General features: G+C 34.2%; 1 pseudogene; it reads left to right on the top strand.

Annotated features, from left to right (window-relative positions):
- The first annotated feature begins 1,515 nt into the window (after positions 1-1,515).
- Positions 1,516-15,605, top strand: LOC122133851 (annotated as a pseudogene).
- The last annotated feature ends 1,589 nt before the right edge of the window (positions 15,606-17,194 follow it).

Below are 17,194 nucleotides of genomic sequence, written 5' to 3'. Positions count from 1 at the left end.
TTCCCTTAAAAATAAAAACCTTAATTTAAAAACTGCATGTTGTGTTCACTTATCTTTGACTAATATTTACATTTGTTTAATGATCTGAAACATTAAAATGTGACAAAGATGCAAAAAAAAAATAAGAAATCAGGAAGGGGGCCAATACTTTTTCACACCACTGTATATATCTCTGTTTTTAAAAAATTTCAAAAATCATGTTTTTTCATTTTGCATTTCAATTAATTAATTTTTAAATATCATTATGTAACCTACGTGTTGTACAGATCCATGTACAAGTGTTATGATACTGATTTTGATCATATTGACAGGGCTCAATGCTAAGGAAATTTTAGGCAGGTCTAACTCTATTCCAGTTAAGGATGCAATGATCAGGATTTTTCGTAACCGATTCCAATTGCCGATTTTTTTTTTTTTTTTTTTTTTCACACTGTTAATAGCCTCTATCAACTATATGCACTTAAAAAAAAATCCATAGACGCTTATAATACATGTATCTGGCAACACGACTGAGGCTGATCCCACGTCCTCAATCACAACTGGCTCAAGGGACGAGGCCATGTAACCTTTTCACAATGATAATATATGTTTTTTTTAAAAAAAAAAAACAAATAGCTTGCTGAAATATTAAATGGTATCGTCTAATTTAGCTATGCTGTTCTTGTCATGTCCTGGTGACCCTGATCGTGCCAGACCTGCTTTGCATTTCCACTATACTCTCTCTCACACATACAGTACATACATTCTTCTCTTACATACACATATTTTCTTCACACATACATACAGTATATATGAATGTGAAAGGAGAATATAGGCTATGTGTGTGTGAGAGTAGAAATGTGAGAGTGCCTTATGGCTAGGCCTATATATATATATATATATATATATATATATATATATATATATATATATATATATATATATATATATATATATTATATTTATATATATTAGATAGATATATATATTTATATATATATATATATATATATATATATATATATATATAATATATATATATATATATATAATGAATCTGTGAAATGGATGCCAGTTGAAACAATTTTCAAAGAGAAAACAAGTTTTGTTTGAAAAATGTTAGAGTAAGAAAAATAAAGAAACATCTGAAATATATTAATACATTGCCAAAAGCCAGTTGTTAGATGCTAAATGGCACCACTGAAACCAAAAATGGCAAAATAATTTAGGTTTACCCCATAATTCAACTTAATTGTGGTATTGTGATAAAATAAAATTAATATATTAGTTCACATATTAATCTGTATTTTACATTTTATGAGTTTTGTGAGTTTGATAACTTATGCAATATATTATAGAATATTAAAATTTTACTTCATTTTCATACGAACATGATGCTTATGCACTATATTTTGGTCTTTTTTGAGTTCTCATTGTGTCACCGGTAAGTAAATAAAAGTAAAAAAAAAAAAAAAAACCGCTCTCTCAACGGTGTGAATATATCTGTGAATGGTCGATAGGTGGCGATATTTCCTGTCTCCAGCTGAACTGGGCGGAGACACTGACACTCATCAACCTTGTGAATCCGGTTCGCGTGACCATGGCGGCTCCTGCTGTTGCTGCTGGAGATTCCTCCGCAGAAAACATGCCTGAAGCAGCTGCTGAACCCACGGAGAGTTCCGCCGAGGCGCAGAAACGACCGCAGTTCGGCACTCGCTTCCTCACAGACCCGCGGCAGGTGTTCCAGCACAACGCGTGGTGTGTAGACCTGTGTGTCTCTCCTCCTGACTGCTAACACTCACACTTTCTGGAGCTTTGCCATGCTGTCAGCTTGCACGATCCTCCATCTCCCAACACTCCCGTCTGGACATTTCGATAGGATTATCAGGGGTTTTAAAGCTTCATAAGGTGTTTCCAAGGTAAAAATAATCAATCACAAATTAGCTGCGTATATTAGGTTTGTCTTTGATTTTTAGAGTCTTTCTCCTATCACTAGAGGAGGAGGAAATGCGTGTGTAGTAACGTTACACAAAATAACTGCAGGGTACCAAACCTGGAAATAACAGGCTGCCTTAAAAACTATGAGTTTGATGAGTTTTTTTTTTTTTTTTTTAATGAAAAATAATAATGTAAATTACGGGGAATATACATTATTCTGTGTGTGTTCAATGACATATTTAATTAGCTATGAATTTATCTTTAATGTATATATGAAAATGTCTAAATGTTCACCTAATAAAAATGTTTAGTTATTATTATTAGTAGTAGTAGTAGTAGTAGTATTGCTGGGCAAAGATTAATCGCATCCAAAATAAATGTTTGTGTTTTATGTAATATATATGTGTGTGCTGTGTATATATATATCATAAAGACACAAACCTACAGTATATGTTTTGAAAATAGCTATTTACATGTATATATTTATATTCATATAATTTATTATATATAAATATATTTACAATATATAAAACAACATTTCTCTCTCTCTCTGTATGTATATATATATATTATATATATATATATATATATATATACTATACAGCATGTGTGTGTATTTATATATACATAAATATACACAGTACAACACACACATATATTCTGTACACAAAAACTTTTATTTTGGATGTGACAGCACTATTTATGAGTTAAATCACAGTGATCACAATGAATGGAAAGGGAAAACTAAAAACTCCAAAAAGCTTGTGGCATTTAAAATGATATGTTATATGGAGTGATTTAATTAAAGTGCTTATGTATGTACTTGCGTCTCAGAGTATAGACTTAGTAGAACTACATAAAATAAAGCATGATTAGCTGTAGCTTCTGTGTGTGATGTATTACAGGACTGTGTGCTGCTGTAACTGTTAAGTTATATTTGTGATTGTGTTCACCTCCTGTAGGGATAATGTGGAGTGGTCAGCTGAACAAGGAGGAGGCTGCCCAGAAGGTGAAGGTGACATGGACAAAAGAAAAACCACCACACTCTGCCAGCCAGAAAAAAACAAGGTTCATCCATCAACTGCCTACATTTGCTTTATAATGAAAATGTACTTAAAAAAAATGTAAAGATGTGTAAATGCAATTAAATTAAGCAATAAATGGTAGTTGTTACCGATGGAACTCTGTATGTAGTGTTAGTTTTACCGATTATTTATTACTACTAATATTTTAAATGTATGGTTTTTGATATATTCTCTGTTTAGCTTTTTATTTTTGTTTTAGTTTTAGGTCAGTAGATCGCCTACTTGCTTACAAAAGGCATGCCGTGTAAATTCATTCCTTTTTTGGGGGGGTGCTAAATGTTTGTTGTATCTCCGTCAGAGGAGTTTGACAACCAGGCCCAATGAGTACTGGAACGATTTCTACACCATTCACGAGAACCGCTTTCTCAAGGATCGCCACTGGCTGTTTACAGAGTTTCCTGAGCTGGCCCCTCAACAAAAGCCTCCACGAGACGCTGATGAGAACCTGTTAAAGTGGTGAAGAAGTTCCCTCGACTCACACTGACACTGAATTTCCTGGAGCCTCTGCATCCTATCGCGCATCCTGGAGGTGATTGATTTATTTTATTTTTAAATGCGGTTAGAAAAAGTTTTAAAAAGATTTGTTCACACGCCAACAAATCCTGTCATATTATTTACTTGCCCTCAATTTTCATTTCTGGCGTCGACCACAAAAGGAAGATCTTTTTTGAAGAACGTGAAATACAATAAAACGTGTAAGGTGACCAGTGGCATCTGTACTCACCGTTCACTTTTAATTATATTGGAAAAAGAGTAAGTAAAGGATGATGGTTTTAATTTTTGGGTCAACTATTCTGTTATGAAAACCCTTGATGAAAATGAAAGCCTTGTCAGTAGCAATCCCCAGCCTCTGAATATGCTCATTCTCTTGTGTGTGTGTGTGTGTGTGTGTTTGGGGGTCTTTAGGTGGGCTGTGGAGTAGGCAATACAGTCTTTCCCATCTTAAAAACCAACAAGTGAGTCCAGCTGTAAAGCAACCAGACCTGTCCACAGTGTTTGCCACTCACATAGGTGAAATAACTTCTTTTATTTTTGCTTTACAGTGACCCAGGACTCTTTGTATACTGTTGTGATTTTTCCAGCACGGCTGTTGACCTTGTCAAAGTAAGTGACTGGAAGCTTCATTATCTTTTTTAAATTAAGAAATCTGCGTTCTGCATTTATAGCTGATCTTTATGCATGTTTCAATTCATCCTTTTTCTTTTTTTGGCAGTCGAATCCTGAATATGACCCGTCACGCTGCCATGCGTTCGTCCATGATATGAGTGATACGTCTGCAGAGTATCCAATACCGGACCACAGTCTGGATGTCATTGTCCTCATATTTGTGCTGTCCGCCCTGCATCCTCAGAAGTGAGTGTTAATGACACTGTGGTGTGAGCAGTGATGAAATTAAATCAAGCACGTAACCTTTTTAAGAGTGCTTCTCAACTAAAAGGACATTCCCAGTAAGTCTTAAAATGATCACATTTTCACAATACTAATATAATCTTAATTAAAATGGTAAAAAAAAAAAAAACATCTAAAAGATAAACTGACAATTTTTCAAGAGGTATTTTTTATTACAACCCAAACACCAGAAGCAGTGTTCAACCAAAATATGACACTTTTCAAATATCTGCATCGGCGGTAAGTTGTACTATTTGGTCGATGTTTGAGGCGGGACTTTTTTATTATGACTGCACAGTTCTATCTAATAGGGATAGAAGTCTGTCAAATTATTAGATAGAAATGTTAAAACAAAGTGTATACAAAAAAGTATTGTAATGATTGCTTTTATATTATTAGTAATAGAAAGGCAAACATAATATTTTTCTTGTTACCACCAGCATTCAACAAATACGCATTCATTTAAACAGATCTTTGAATGTCTAATGAACATTTGATTTAATAAACCTTGCAGACTTAGTTGAATCTAGATCTTGTGAAGTGTGCATTTGTATCCCATAGGATTGTGTGTTCTCTGATGGATGGTCGGTTTGTGCAAACTGAATGCAAAATAAGTGTCACTTTGACATTATTTAATAAAAAAATAAATATTCCCAATGCACACAAACTTTCCAGATTCCTTAGAGGCCTGTTGGTTACAGTGTTTATTTCCTTTTTATTTATATATATATTTAAATATTTCTTTATTTGTAAAAATGGTACTGCAAATAGGATTACAGAATCAAGTAGATGGTTGTTTAAAGTACGAAGTATATTTTTATTTTTTTATTTCTTTGTTGTTTGTTTATTTTTTAATTTTATCATTTTATAGTTGTTTGTTTATTTTATTAGTTTATAGTTTTCAAATTATTTCAATATATATATTTTTTTATTTCTTTATGAGTAAAAAACATAACAAAAAAACCACAAACCACAATATCGGCTGAACACTAACCAGATGGCATATCATCTTGTATAGGAAGGTATTTAATTATTGTCTTGGACAAAAGGGAAGCTTTGGAGTCAAATAGGGATGGGCGACATATCGCATGAGATTGTCATGCGCATTTCGTCAGTAAAGCCGGTTCCATGATTAGCGCTAAATCGTCATCATCTGCTTTTCAAATGGAGGCAGCATTTAATAGACAGAGCCGTAGATCACTGACAAGCTACGCAATATGGCGTTCATTATCGCAGATAAACATCGCGTTCAGGAAAACCGGCTTTACTGACGAAAATGCGCGTGACAATCACATGCGATATATCGCCCATCCCTAGAATCAAAAGGATGAAAAACCACTGTTTTAAAGTGATCAAAAAACTGGTTGTAGGCGTGGTCGTGCGATATAGATACAGTCTGTGATAATATCGTAAACGTTTGTTTTAACAATGTGCAATTTGACATTATCAAGTATTTTGCAAAAACCATTTCAAAAAGACCCTACAGAGTGCACGCTTACATTTAAGTCTAGACTAGATAAGCATTTTAGAGTGCCGTTGTATGATTCGGTCTATTAAAATACATTTAGAACGATCACGAATTCAAGACACGGGGCAGAAAATGTAATTTCACACGAAAAATGCTTTTTGTTCTCCAAAAATTACCATTATTACAGAATTACCTTTTTTTTGCACAAATTCGACAACAAAAATAATTCCACAGCTACAGCTCTGTTTGGTCTATGAACAAATGAAGGTGTTTCGTTCCTGAATGAATCAACTTAACAGTGACTTGTTGCCACCCCCCTACTGGCGGTTTTAATTACACAGTCAAAAATATCTTTTATTATTTAAATAATTTTAAAATATCATTATTCAGCTTTTATGGTTTAATATATCAAAACATTATTTATTGCATTTGTAATTGCAGGTTAAATTCATTCATGTCCTGTATTAAAAAGTTGTGTAAATATATCTAAATTTCACTTCAGATGCAGCTTCTGTGTTTCCTCTGCATTGCAAAGATTGAATTTTGTTGATACTGATTTCGTTTGCTTGGTAACAGCCTAAATGTCTTATTATTCTAATTCACTGTTTTAATGTAAGAATTTGAAGATGAGGACACCAGAAAAAATGGCTTTATAAAGGTAAAATGCCAATAAAATGTAAAAAAACAGTTTTAAAACTTATTGGAAAAGATGCATTTCTATCAGTGTGAACTGACCACCACAAAGAATATGAAGAATATCAGAAATTTTATCTTTGGAGTCAGCTGTCTACGGCAGGTCTTAAGGAACCAGCATAATACATACTCAGCAAATTTTTGTCGTATTATCGTTATCGATTAAAATCCCAGAAATATCGAGATATTATTTTTTGTCATTGATTGGTCAGTCACAGCATTCCTTTGTTATTCTGTTCAGTTATTTTTGCTTAGTGATCATTTACACGCAGTAGCTATAAATATAACTGTAAAGATAAAGATATTAGCATCCACACAGCAAATGATAAGGTTCTGTTTATTATAAGCACAACCTGTAGTTTTGTCATTCTAACACTTTAAATGCTTGAGCTCTTAAAAGTCAGGTGGATTCTGATTGGCTGTAAGTGTTTTTTATTGTATAATCCACTGGAAAAGAAAAATGTTTTCTGAAAGTGATTCCAACAATATTGTTCTTTCTGTGTTGTTATCATTATAGCTGTAATTTGGACTTCCCTATAATCAAATAATTAGAACCATTTTTATTTTTTCAGTAATAATTTAATTTCAATTAAATTCAATTTTTATTCACTATGAATCTTTATTATTATATTTATTGTTGCAATATAAACACATTTCCTACACTGCTGTGATAATTTCCTGTCTCTCATATCAATCTTTCTTCTTTGAAAAGTTCAACTCCAGCAAAAACTATTTCATGTCTATTTATTCAAAATGTAAACATATAAATGTAGGGTAATGTACAGTATAGTACATTTTCTCAAAATAAACATAAACAGAGTAATCTGTCTGCATATTATTATCTGATCTATTGATGCTGACCACTAACAATCTATAATAACTTCTTAATACGTCTTTTTCAGGATGCAGAACTCTATTAATAGATTAGCACGACTGCTGAAACCTGGAGGAGTGTTGTTATTGAGAGACTACGGCCGCTATGACATGGCACAGCTACGGTTCAAAAAAGGTAGGCTAGATGATACATCCATGTGAGAAGTCTGTCTTTCAAGAATCTGTAGGTCATACCTGGATTGCAGTTGGTTATTTTTCATTGCGTTTGAAACACTTGAAAACACACAAAGTAAAAGTGTCTGTTTACATATTTTGACAGACCAAAATGTCAATACTATCGCATTTTTAATCTCGTAATACAATGATTTTTATCACTCCAACTTTGGAGAAGGTAATTTGTAGATGGACCCAGAAAAACTTTTTACAATTATTATCAACAAGTACTTTAGTGCTGTTAAATATTAATCGCAAGTAATCCCATCCAAAATAAAGTTTGTGTGTACACAAAATATGTGTGTGTATTGTGGATATTTATTATGTATATATATATTATGTATATTCATACATGTGCAATATTTCTTGTGTGTGTATGAATGTGTATGAAGTGTGTGTGTGTGTGTGTCTCCCTCTCTCTCTCTCTCTCTATATATATATATATATATATACTATATAGGTATATGTAGTTTATATTATTTAAATATACATTTTATATAAATATAACACTTTATACATACATGTGTGTGTTTATATATACAAATAAATCTACACAGTAACACCACACACACATTTTATGTGTGCACAAACTTTAATTTTGGATGTGATTACTCAAGATTAATCATTTGACAGCCTAAAGTACAGTGGGAAAAAAAGTCTAATAATCAGTCAATTTTTGTTCATTAAATTTAGATGTATTAAAATAACAGTTTGTTTTCAGTTTGTTATTTTGTGTTTGTTTAATGTTTAATCTCTGTCTGCCATGAAACAGCCTGTGAAGCTGATATGGCAATAACCTTAAATACAACAAAAAACCCAATTTCTTGTTCTTTTCTTAATCAGGCAGGTGCTTGTCTGAAAATGTCTATGTTAGCAGGGGATGGAAACAAGTGTCTACTTTTTTTCACACAAGGTAAATGCACGTTTAGACTTGCATTGTACCACTTATATAATAAAACTCTATTTGATGAATACACTTTGGTTGCACTTATATTTCAAAAAAGTAATTATGAAATAATACTACCAGTAAAAAAGGATGCCACACATTTGCAGGGTTTTTTTGTCTGAATTTGTAATTTTCCTCTAGATGAGCTGCATGATCTGTTTCTCCAGTGCCGGCCTGGAGAAGGTGCAGAACATGGTGGACCGGCGCTTACAGGTGAACAGAGGAAAACAGCTGACGATGTACAGAGTCTTGGGTACAGTGCAAAGTATCCGCAAGGTCCTGGCGCCCACTTAGACTCACAACACTGCTTATTTGGAGGGATCGAGAACAATCTGGGCTGAACCATGAGAATATTGTGATTTGGTTGTTTTAAAGATGTGATGGACAGCTTACAAACAAAGTGGAGGACTGACTGGATGGCTGACACGTGTACTTGATTGAACAGGCCCTGAGCTGTATGAGACGCAAGCTTCTGCAGTCTGTGGGGAATGTTGATGGATGACAAGAGTTCCCTGGGATGATGCACCTGAGGACTTGACCAGATCTTTCTGTGTATCACACTGAGTGATGTTTTTAACGACCTTTTAGAACTTATAGATAAACAAACTACATGATGTATTAAAACAAAGCCTCTGTCAGACTACTCATTTTTTTCATTGCTCTTATTTTCTCCTTTATCAGCTACAAAGCTAATGAGATAGTGGCTCTTTAATGAATTATTATTGTTGATTTTGGGATGACTAAATAAAACTTAATTTCAGATATATGGAAAAGCTGAAAATGTCAGTGGGATCACTGCAAACTGGATACATGCAATGAATAAAACAAATGTGAACTTCCACATATTTTTAGTCATCAGACTATTTTATTAAAAGTGAATCGATTGTAGTAAACTACATTTTCGCTGTAACTTTATTCATATTTTCTGCATGCTTTGATGTGGTGTACCAATAGAAGTAATAATCATTTCTGTCCTTTCATCTAAACAATCACAATAATGCCGGACAATTTGAGTCACTGTCCACTGTCCACTTTTTTCCTTTACACGCAGGCTTTATATTAAAATAATTTTGACTGCAAAAGCTGGGAAAAAAAAACTTATCCACAGTATAGTTGGCAATATTTTATTAAGTAAAGCTGCATGTTGCACTGCTTTAAACCCTATAATAAAAAACAACGGAAAAAATTTCATTGACTTTCCTTTTCATTGATAAGTGTTTGCTAGTGGAAATGGGCGTTGGTCGAAAGGTAGAAATGTCTTGCACAATCTCACGAGAAAAATATGAGATTTACCGATTATTTGTTACATGTGCAAAAAAAAAATGAGAATCGAAAACCGAATCGATTTCTGATTTCGCTAATTGATTTGGAAAAAAAAATTTTTTCCTCTACATCGACTAGTCTTTGTAAAAGGAGATTTTGGGGTGGAACGGAATTTAAAAGACCCGATTTATCAGTCCAGGACTCGTCTTGATCCCGGTTCGGTGCTGACCCAGAGCTGCGAAGACGAAAACAAGAGAGGAACAAAATATCTCAAAACAGGTACAACAGTTAAATACTTCGAAGCGAATCGCGTTACTTTTGGATGGGGAATCGTTAGGTGCGGATCTGAAGCGAGCGAGGTACCGCATGCCTCAGATCTGGTAGAAAAATAGATATCGCAGAAAGGCCAAGCGGAGAAGGCGGGTTCGGGCGATCAAGGCCTCGGAGGGAGGTCTTCGCAGTCATCGGGACTACGGTAGGACGCGGAGCTCTGGCGTCCCTAGCGATACAGCAGGCACCGAGCGCAGTCCCCCAAGCGAGCGTCGGGATTCGTGGCCTAGCGCTGAGTGTCGTGCTGAGCGGTAAGGCGAGACGGGAGACCCGAAGGAGGGAAAATAATTCTTTTTTTTTTCTTTACAGTGCCCCGGATTTTTGTTACTGTTGTGATTTTTCAGCACGGCTGTTGACCTTGTCAAAGTAGGTGACAGGAAGCTTCATTATCTTTTTAAAATTAAGAAATCTGCATTCTGCATTTTATTAGCTTGAATCCTTTATGCATGTTTCAATTCATTCTTTTTTTTTTTTTTTTGGGCAGTCGAACCTGGTAAAGAACGTCACGCTTCCAGCGTTTCGTCCATGATATGAGTGGAGACGTCCTGCCAGGGTATTCCAAATTACCGGACCACAGTCTGGACTGTCATTGTCCTATATTTGTGCGGTCGCCCTGCATCAGCCAGAAGTGAGTGTAATGAAACTGTGGGGGGAGCAGTGATGAATTAAATTCAAAAGCCACGTAAACCCTTTATAAGAGTGCTTCTCAACTAAAAGGACAATTTACCCAGTAAGTCTTAAAATGATCCACATTTAGTTATACTAATTAAATCTTAATTAAAAAATGGTAAAAAAAAAAAAAAACATTTAACAGATAACAATGGACATCTTGTTTTCAAAGTATTTTTATTACAAACCCAAACAACAGAAAGCAGTGGTCAACCAAAATATGGGACACTCTTTCCAAAATATCTGAACGGCCGGTTAGTTTGTACTATTGGTCGATGTTGAGGCGGGACTTTATTTATGATGCACAGTTCATAATCCTAATAGGGATAGGATAGAAGTCTGTTTCAAATTATTAGATAAATGTGTTATAACAAAGTGGTATACAAACAAGTGATGTAATGATTGCTTTTATAATTATTAGTAATAGAAAGGCAAAACATTTAATATTTTCTTGTTTACCACCAGCATTCAACAAATAGCATTCATTTTAAACAGATCTTTGAATGTCTAATGAAACATTTGATTTAAATAAAACCTGCAGACTTAGTTGAATCTAAGATCTTGTGAAGTGTGCACTTGTTATCCCGTGCATTTGTATCCCATAGGATTGTGTGTTCTCTGATGTATGGTCGGTTTGTGCAAACTGAATGCAAAATAAGTGTCAATTTGAAATTTTTTTATTAAAAATTAAATATTACTTTTGAGATTAATTTTTGGCCTGTTGGTTACAGTGTTTATTTCCTTTTTATTTATATTATTATTTCAATATTTCTTTATTTGTAAAATGTAACTGCAATGGGATTACAGAACTCAAGTAGATGTTGGTTTAAGTACGTAAGTATGTTTATTTTACACATTTATCACTTTTCACATTAGTTCAAATTCTCTAAATATTAATTAGGATAAATAAAAATGAAAATATGTATGGGCCTTTATATCGGCCATTCAGCCAACCTGCTCTAAGATTATCGGGCATTCAAAAAACATAACAAAAAAAACCACAATATCGGCTGAACACTAACCAGAATGGCCATATCATCTTGTATAGGAAGGGATTTAATTATTGTCTTGGACAAAAAGGAAGCAAGATTGGAGTCAAATAGGGATGGGCGACATATCGCATGAGATTGTCATGCTGCATTTCGTCAAGGTTAAAGCCGGTTCCCTGATTAAGCGCTAAATCGTCATCATCTGCTTTCAAATGGAGCTAGCATTTAATAGACAGAGCCGTAGATCACTTGAAAAGCTACGCAAATATGGCCGTTCATTTATCGCAGATAAAATCGCGTTCAGGAAACCGGCTTTAACTGACGAAATGCGTCGTGACAATTCACATGCGATATATCGCCCATCCCTAGAATCAAAATGATGAAAACACTGTTTTAAAGTGATCAAAACTGGTTGTAGGCGTGTGCGATATATAGATACAGTCTGTGATAATCGTAACTGTTGTTGTTAACGAATGTGCAATTTGACATTATCAAGTATTTTTGCAAAAAAAACCATTCAAAAGACCCCTACAGATGTGCACGCTTACATTTAAGTCTAGACTAGATAAGCCATTTAGAGGTGCCGTTGTATGATTCGGTCTATTAAAATACATTTTAGAACGATCACGAATTCAAGACACGGGGCAGAAAATGTAATTTCACACGAAAAAATGCTTTTTGTTCTCCCAAAAATTACCATTATTACAGAATTACCTTTTTTTTGCACAATTTCGACAACAAAAATAATTCCACAGCTACAGCTCTGTTTTGGGTCTATGAACAAATGAAGGTGTTTCGTTCCTGAATGAATCAACTTAACAGTGACTTGCTGCCACCTACTGGCGGTTTTAATTACACAGTCAAAATATCTTTTATTATTTAAATGAATTTAAAATATTCATTATTCAGCATTTTATGTTTAATATATCAAAACATATTTATGCATTTGTAATTGCAGGTTAAATTCATTCATGTCCTGTATTAAAAAAAGTGTGTAAAATATGTCTAAATGTCACTTTCAGATGCAGATAGCAGCTTTCTGTGTTTCCTCTGCATTGCAAAGATGAATTTTGTTGATACTGATTTCGTTTGCTTGGTAACAGCCTAATGTCTTATTATTCTAATTCACTGTTTTAATGTAAGAATTTGAAGATGATGGACACCAGAAAAAAAATGGCTTTATAAAGGTAAAAATGCCAATAAAATGTTAAAAAAACAGTTTAAAACTTATTGGAAAAGATGCATTTCTATCAGTGTGAACTGACCACCACAAAGAATATGAAGAATATCAGAAATATTTTAGGAGTCAGCTGTCTACGGCAGTTCTTAAGGAACCAGCATAATAACATACTCAGCAAATTTTTGTCTTATTATCGTTATCGATAAAATCCCAGGAAAATATCGAGATATTATTTTTTTGTCAATTATATAATCTTGATTGGTCAGTCACAGCATTCCTTTGTTATTCTGTTCATTTGTTTTTGTTTATAGTGATTATTTATATGAATTTAGCTGTAAATATTAAAGATATTAGCATCCACACAGCAAATGATAAGGTTCTGTTTATTATAAGCACAACCTGTAGTTTTGTCATCTAATGCTTTAAATGCTTGAGCTCTTTGAAGTCAGGTGGATTCTGATTGGCTGTAAGTGTTTTTATTGTTAATCAACTGGAAAAGAAAAGTGTTCTGAAAGTGATTCCAACAATATTGTTCTTCTGTGTTGTTATCATTATAGCTGTAATGTGGACTTCCCTATAAACAAATAATTAGAAAATTTTTAATTTTTTCAGTATAATTTAATTTCAATTTAATTCAATTTTTATTCATATGAATCTTTATTATTATATTTATTGTTGCAATATAAAACACATTTCCTACACTGCTGTGATAATTTCCTGTCTCTCATATCAATCTTTCTTCTTGAAAACGTTCAACTCCAGCAACTATTTCATGTCTATTTATTCAAAATGTAAACATATAAATGTAGGGTAATGTACAGTATAGTACATTTTCTCAAAATAAACATAACAGAGTAATCTGTCTGCATATTATTATCTGATCTCTTGATGATTTTGTTCTAACAATATATTTATTTTTTATTATTTATTTTTCAGGATGCAGAACTCTATTAATAGATTAGCACGACTGCTGAAACCTGGAGGAGTGTTGTTATTGAGAGACTACGGCCGCTATGACATGGCACAGCTACGGTTCAAAAAAGGTAGGCTAGATGATACATCCATGTGAGAAGTCTGTCTTTCAAGAATCTGTAGGTCATACATGGATTTGGGTTGGTTTTTTTTATTTGCGTTTGAAACACTTGAAAACACACAAAGTAAAAGTGTCTGTTTACATATTTTGCAGACCAAAATGTCAATATCGCATTTTTAATCTCGTAATACAATGATTTTTTATCACTCCAAACTTTGGAGAAGGTAATTTGTAAGATGGAACCAGAAAAAACTTTTACAATTATTATCACAAGTACTTTAGTGCTGTTAAAAATTATTAATCGCAAGTAATCCCATCCAAAATAAAAGTTTGTGTGTACATAAAATATGTGTGTGTATTGTGGATATTTATTATGTATATATAATGTATATTCATACATGTGTAATATTTCTTGTGTGTATTTATTATGTATATATAATGTATATTCATGGGTCTCTCTCTCTCTCTCTCTCTCTATATATATATATATGTATATATATATATGTATATGTATTTTTATTTATTTAAATATACATTTTATATAAATATAACACTTTATACATACATGTGTGTGTTTATATATACATAATAAATCTACACAGTACACACACACACACACATATTTTATGTGTGCACAAACTTTTATTTTGGATGTGATTACTCAAGATTAATCATTTGACAGCCCTAAAGTACAGTGGAATTGAAAAAAGGCTAATAATCAGTCAAATTTTTGTTCATTAAATTTAGATGTATTAAAATGTTTTGTTTTCATTGTATTGTTTGTGTTTGTTTAATGTTTAATCTCTGTCTGCCATGAAACAGCCTGTGAAGCTGATATGTGCAATAACCTTAAGATACAACAAAAAACCCAAATTCCTAATTTTTTCTTAATCAGGCAGGTGCTTGTCTGAAAATTTCTACGTTAGAGGGGATGGAACACGTGTCTACTTTTTCACACAAGGTAAATGCATGTTTAGACTTGCATTGTACACTTATATAATAAAAACTCTATTTGATGAATACACTTTGGTTGCACTATATTTCATGAAAAAGTAATTATGAAATAATACTACAGTAAAAGGATGCCCACAACATTTGCAGGGTTTTTTTGTCTGAATTTGTAATTTTCCTCTAAGATGAGCTGCATGATCTGTTCTCCAGTGCCGGCCTGGAGAAGGTAGTGCAGAACATGGTGGACCGGCGCTTACAGGTGAACAGAGGAAAACAGCTGACGATGTACAGAGTCTGGGTACAGTGCAAGTATCGCAAGGTCCTGGCGCCCACTTAGACTCAACACTGCTTATTTGGAGGGATCGAGAACATCTGGGCTGAACCATGAGAATATTGTGATTTGGTTGTTTTAAAGATGATGGACAGCTTACAACAACATGGAGGACTGCAGCTGACACGTGATTGAACAGGCCCTGAGCTGTATGAGACGCAAGCTTCTGCAGTCTGTTGGGGAATGTTGATGGAGGACAAAAGTTCCCATGATGCACCTGAGGACTTGAATCTTTCTGTGTATCACACTGAGTGATGTTTTTAACGACCTTTTAGAACTTATAAATAAACAACTACATGATGTATTAAAACAAAGCCTCTGTCAGACTATCATTTTTTTCTTCTCTGTTTTCTCCTTTATCAGCTACAAAGCTAATATAGGGCTCTTTAATGAATTATTATTGTTGATTTTGGGATGACTAAATAAAAAACTTAATTTCAGCATATATGGAAAAGCTGAAAATGTCAGGGATCACTGCAAACTGGATACACGCAAATGAATAAAACAAATGTGAACTTCCACATATTTTTAGTCATCAGACTATTTTATTAAAAGTGACTCGATTGTAGTAAATACATTTTCGCTGTACCTTTTCATATTTTCTGCATGCTTTGATGTGTGTTACCAATAGAAGTAATAATCATTTCTGTCCTTTCATCTAAACAATCACAATAATGCAGGACAATTTGAGTCACTGTCCACTGTCTACTTTTTCCTTTACACGCAGGCTTTATTTCATAATATTTGACTGCAAAAGCTGGGAAAAAACTTATCCACAGTATAGTTGGCAATATTTTATTAAGTAAAGCTGCATGTGCACTGCTTTAAAACCTATAATAAAAACACGGAAAAAATTTCATTGACTTTTCCTTTCATTGATAAGTGTTTGCTAGGTGGAAATGGGCGTGGTCGAAAGGTAGAAATGTCTTTGCACAATCTCACGAGAAAATATGAGGATTTACCGCGTTATTGTTTACATTGCAAAAAAAATGAGAATCGAACCGAATCGATTCTGATTTCGCTAATCTGATTTGGAAAAAAAAATTTTTTTCTCTACATCGACTAGTCTTTGTAAAAGGAGATTTTGGGGTGGAACGGAATTTTAAAGAACCCGATTTATCATTCCAGGACTCGTCTTGATCCCGGTTCGGTGCTGACCCAGAGCTGCGAAGACGAACAAGAGAAACAAAATATCTCAAAACAGGACAGCAGTTAAATAACTTCGAAGCGAATCGCGTCATTTTGGATGGGGAATCGTTAGGTGCGGATCTGCAGCGAGGTACCGCATGCCTCAGATCTGGTAGAAAATAGATATCGCAGAAGGCCAGTGGAGAAAGGCGGGTTCGGAGATCAAGGCCTCGGAGGTCTCGCAGTCCTCGGACTACGGTAGGACGCGGAGCTGGCGTCCCCTAGCGACACAGCAGGCACCGAGCGCAGGCGAGCGTCGGGGATTCGGCTAAGGCCTAGCGCTGAGATGTCAGGCTGAGACGGGAAGGGCGAGACGGGAGGACCAGAGGAGGAGAACGGTCGAAGAAAAGATAGCAAATAAACCGGCAGAAAAAAGGGAGAAAAGACCCCGACAAAACAGTACAAAGACAAATGTGGCAGTTTAAGGAGGCTAGCAGAAGAATTTGCAGGGCAAGTGTAGAAACGATAGACAATAGAAGCAAAACCCGGGGGTAAAGAGATACCGAGACGGTATTTAGATGCAGTTTCTTTTGTTTTGATCCCTTGCGAACCTTTCGTCCTTTAAAAATGTTGTTTCTGCCGATTCTCTGTAAGTTATCCGTTATTTCAATCAATTGTATAACGTACAATCTAATGATGGGAGCAAGAATGATAACTTATTAACCAGACTAATTTCATCACGTAATCCTGAAAATAATATACAATATGCTGGAAC

Source organism: Cyprinus carpio, chromosome B3, assembly GCF_018340385.1.
Source record: "Cyprinus carpio isolate SPL01 chromosome B3, ASM1834038v1, whole genome shotgun sequence".
In the NCBI taxonomy this organism is placed as follows: Eukaryota; Metazoa; Chordata; class Actinopteri; order Cypriniformes; family Cyprinidae; genus Cyprinus; species Cyprinus carpio.
This window is presented reverse-complemented; position numbering and strand designations above follow the sequence as displayed.